This window comes from Mobula birostris, chromosome 13, assembly GCF_030028105.1.
Source record: "Mobula birostris isolate sMobBir1 chromosome 13, sMobBir1.hap1, whole genome shotgun sequence".
NCBI classification, from domain to species: Eukaryota; Metazoa; Chordata; class Chondrichthyes; order Myliobatiformes; family Myliobatidae; genus Mobula; species Mobula birostris.
Genome location: NC_092382.1, coordinates 93,635,348 through 93,640,017, shown reverse-complemented (window position 1 = coordinate 93,640,017; position 4,670 = coordinate 93,635,348). Strand labels below are relative to the sequence as shown.

General features: G+C 55.1%; 1 long non-coding RNA gene across 1 annotated transcript; it reads left to right on the top strand.

Moving 5' to 3' along the window:
* Positions 1–1,875: 1,875 nt before the first annotated feature.
* LOC140207182 (uncharacterized) lies at positions 1,876–4,209 on the top strand. Its single transcript, XR_011888525.1, has 2 exons — positions 1,876–2,315; positions 3,950–4,209. It is a non-coding gene; the product is annotated as an uncharacterized lncRNA (long non-coding RNA).
* Positions 4,210–4,670: the final 461 nt, after the last annotated feature.

Genomic DNA, 4,670 nt, shown 5'->3' with positions numbered 1-4,670 from the left:
CAGGCAAATGTAGGAACATAAAAACAAGGAATTATTGTTGAGAGTTTCTAAAGCACTGGTGAGGTCCTACTTGAAGTATTGTGAACAGGTTTGGCTCCGTATCTTAGAAAGGATGTGCTGAAACTGGAGAGGGTTCAAAGGATTAAAAAGAGTGTTAAGAAAATGATTCCAGGACTGATTGGCTCGTCATATAAAGAACGTTTGATGTCTCTGGGGCTGTATTAACTGGAGTTCAGGAGAATGAATGGTGGCCTCATTGAAACCTATCGAATGGTGAAAGGTCTTGATAGAGTGGATATGGAGAAGATGTTTCCTCTGGTTGGAGAGTCTAAGACTATAGGATACAGCCTCAGAATAAGGGGCCCTTTTAGAACGGATATGAGGAGGAATTTCTTCAGCCAGAGAGAAGTGAATCTGTGGAATTCTTTGCCACGGCCAGCTGTGGAGGCCCAATCTTTATGTATATTTAAGGCAGAGATCGATAGATTCTTGATTGGTGAAGGGATACGGGGAGAAGGCAGGAGATTGGGGCTGAGAGGAACATTGGATGAGCCATGATGAAATGGCAGAGTAGACTCGATGGGCCGAACTGCCTCATTCTGCTCCTGTATCTTATGGTCTTATGGTCTTACACAGAGAGACACACAGGCAGACAGATGTACACATTTAGGCAGTGACACGCACAGCTACCAGGTATATAGACAGACACACCAACACCCGCCAGACAAAGACAAACGGCTCTGGCTTTCGGCATTCATCTGCTACTCCATCCGCCCGTAATTGCCCCATCTGTGTACAACAGCTCATTTCCACGCTGGCAACAATTCGGCTTCTAAGATGTTACTGGGTGTTTATCCCAATGTTTGACTCACATCACGTGTTCTGGATCACCAAAACAAACCCTGCTGTTGCCCGGGGGAATAACGATATTCAATCCATTGCCATGTTATTTCCTCAAACACTCTCTTGCCAGTTCCCTGCATATGGGGATCTCGGTTCCAGAGTTTGGGTTTCACCCAAGCCCCCGGCGTGAAAGCTTGTTTATTCCAGCCACCGCCCTCGTCATGCCAGCTGGATAGCGTTAATGATCTGTTTAACAGCCCTGTCTGCAAACATGTCGGTGCCGCATTTAAGGTACACAGAAGACGGCTTCCCCGACGGCACCTGGCTTTGGAGGCGAGGCAGAGGAGGTTCACCAGGTTGATTCCAGAGACCGGGTGGGGGTGGGGGGCGTTGTTAGACTATGAAGAGAGATTGAGTCGCCCGGGACTATACTCACTGGAATTCAGAAGAATAAGAGAGGATCTTATAGAAACATATAAAATTATGAAAGGGATAGATAAGATAGAAGCAGGAAATTTGTTTCCACTGGTTGGTGAGACTAGAACTGGGGGACATAACTTCAAGATTCAGGGGAGTAGATTTAGGATGGAGATGAGGAGGAGCTGCTTTTCCCAGAGAGTGGTGAATCTGTGGAATGCTCTGCCCAATGAAACACCGGAGACTACCTCAGTAAATGTATTTAAGACACGGCTGGAAAGATTTTTTTTAAGAATAAGGGAATTAAGGGTTATGGGGAAAAAGCAGGTGGGTTGAGATGAGTCCGTGGTCAGATCAGCCATGATCTTATTGAATGGCGGGGTAGGCTCGACGGGCCGGATGGCCGACTCCTGCTCCAAGTTCATATGTTCTTATGTTCTTCCACTCCAGCCTTGTTGCCAACCCTGAAGAAATGCCCCATTGTCGGCCGCCGCCTCCACCCCCGCCCCCCTTAAATAATCGTCTGACGCAACTCAGGTCTCAGATAAGAGGCCCGGTTTTGGGCCCCTTATCCAGGAAAGGAGATGCTGGCTTTTCTGGGGTTCCAGACAAGGTTCACGCGAATTATCCCGGGAACGAAAGGGTTAACGTGTGAGGATCATTTGATGACTCTGGGTCCGTATTCGCTGGGTGTTTCAATGGATGGCGGGGGGCGGAGGGAGAGAATCCGATTGAAACCTATGGGAAAAGATGGACGGAATGGCCGAAATCTGCTCCCCTGTCTGATGGTCAGACACTCTGCCTTGGCCCGCCCCCTCCCTGCCCGCCGTGACTCAGCCGCCAATCTGCTCCGTCCGGAGCAGCTTTCCCACGGGCACGGACCGCCCTCACGCCTGGGTTGGCTGCTCGGAAATACCAGCAAACGGGGCGGGAGGGGAATCACACTCCTCGCCGTCGCAGCCGACCGCTCGGGTGACCGAATACTCTCGGAGCGATGAAAGCGCTGGCCCTCCTCCTCGGCCTCCTGCTCTTCAGCGGGAGCATCCATTCGTCGGGTGAGTCCGTCCCTCCGCTTTGGGGCCGCAGCCCCGTTGCGGCTTCGGCTGAACGTCGCCTTTCTGCCTCAGCACCGCCGCTCCGACGGAGCAAAGACCCCCGCCACCCCCACTCAGTACTAATTCTGGTGTTCTCTCCATACAACCACTCCGACGGCACTGGGATCCCTCAGAGTTTCCTTCGCCATCGCGAAGGTCGGCGCTCCGATCCGTGCGGCCCTCCATCAGCGCCGGAACATCCGGCTGAGCCGCGGCGCCGTCAGAATTGCCCGGGTGGCGACCTCTCGATACCGCGCAGCCGGCGCCACCCGCACCGACTACGATGTTTCGGGCAGACCCTCAGCTTCGGCTCCCCGTGATTGTGACCCCAGAATACGACCCCAGAAAGTGTGACTCTCCCCCCCCCCCAGCGTCACTCTATGCACGTACAATCGGTCTATTTACAGATAGACCATTACCTACAGACAGACAAATTGAAACAGTTACTGTTTTACACTGTTGTTTATAGGATTGCTTTTTAAATTTTTTACTTATTGCGTTTTTGTGTTTATTGTGTTCTTTAACCCTATTGTGTATTTTAAACTGCATCCCATCCGGAGTGGGGATTGTTTCGCTCTCCGTTACACTCCTGTACCGAAGAATGACAAAAGACATTCCTGCAGAATGCCCACGCCCTCCGCTGACCGTTGCACAGTCCGGATTTCGCTCCTCATTTGCCCGACTGCTGCGCTCAGCCCCGCCCGGTCCAGAACGCAGCAGCCGCTCGGCCCCGACGCGTAAGAGAACCGTCTGCGGTCGAGCGCTGCAAGGTGTCAGCAGGCTGCCCTGCCTCGCAGAAAGGGTGACTTCCCCTTACCGGCGCCCTCACTGCAGTGCGGCTCTCACTCGCCGCCTACTCTCCGGCGGCATGCAGGGACACAAGGCAGCCTCTCCGGCAGCTCTGCCCGCCGTCAGCCGCAGCCGGCCCGTTGCACGGCGCTCGCACAGTGCAGCTTTCTCTTCAGGGTGCTCCCTCCCTCCACGATACCGTCTCACTCTCCGCAGACGCCGGTAAACTAACATTGCAGAGGAAATTGCTGGAAACTCTCACGGGTCAGGCAGCAAACGCGGAAAGAGATAGAGGTTCGCTCGATCCGAAAGGCAACGGCAGCTTTCCTCCGTAGTTGCTGACCGGCAGCCCGCGGTCCCAGCTCCCCCCGTGTCTATTTCCTCAGTTCCACTGGCGCAACAGTCCCCCTTTCCCAGCGCGGAGCTCCCTCGGCGCTGCCCTGGGTCAGGAAGAATCTTCCTTCGGTCCCTGCGCCGGCCGCTGCCGTGCGAGCAGTCTGGTCCTCAGGTTTGCCGCCAGCCACCGGTCCTCCATGCGGGAGTACTGTATTCCGGATGGTCCTACCCTAGGGCCGCTGCTCCGTCCGTCCTCGCGCTCCGCAGCCGCGCCGCCTCGAGAGCTGCGCGTGACCTGTGACCGGGCAGCGTGACCTCCCACCCGTACGGCCGTGAACTTCTGTGGAGGTCACAAAGACCCCCCCCCAACACGTGATTAGCTGGGTAGTGGCTACCCCATCAGTCTCGCCTTTCTCCCGCTGCCAACCTCACACGCGGCCGGCATTAACCCTTTCCCTCTCCGATGGCAGATTCCACCTCCCTGGAGTGCGATGAAGTGGCGGGATTTTGCCACACGTCGCCCTGTCCTGGCGGGTACTTAGAGGAACGTCAATTCTGCGACAACAAGCTCAGCTGCTGTTACTTGTGACATCGGAGCAGAGCGCGGAAGTGTCTTCGCCCCGAAAGACCGAGATCGGCTTCGCCGGCGTAGGAGCCATTTACCCCGAGGCCCGCACCAGAGGCACCCCGACAGCTCACGCGCAGAAATAAACCTCCTGTGGACCATAAATCGCTTTTTCTCGTCTGGTCTGATCATTACTGTTCCCTGGGGGTCACCTGTCCGCTGTCCACTCAGGCGTGGATGTTGGTGGTGGAATCGCGGGGGAATGGCGGGGTGAGGGTTGGGGGTGGGTGTAGTGGGTGCTTTCAAGGCCTTCGCAGCCAGTTGCAGTTAAGATAAATCCCAGGATGGATGCCGAAATCAAAAATGTGGGTTGGGGACATGGGGCCAGGGCGAGGGGCGGGGTGACTCTGGAGTGAGTGGCCTGTCTATGGGACGGGTGCATTGGAGTTCAAACCCAGAGCAGAGGACGAGACCGAGAGAGTGACTGTTCGGTTTAGAATGGGCCGGGAGTGAGGAAGCTGAGGTACAAGACAGTGACGAAAGCAGAGCCTAATGTAAGGCGTAGCGCATATTGTCAGGGTCAAGTTTAAAAGCCTAAAATGTCCCCCCCCCCCGCCTTCGCCATG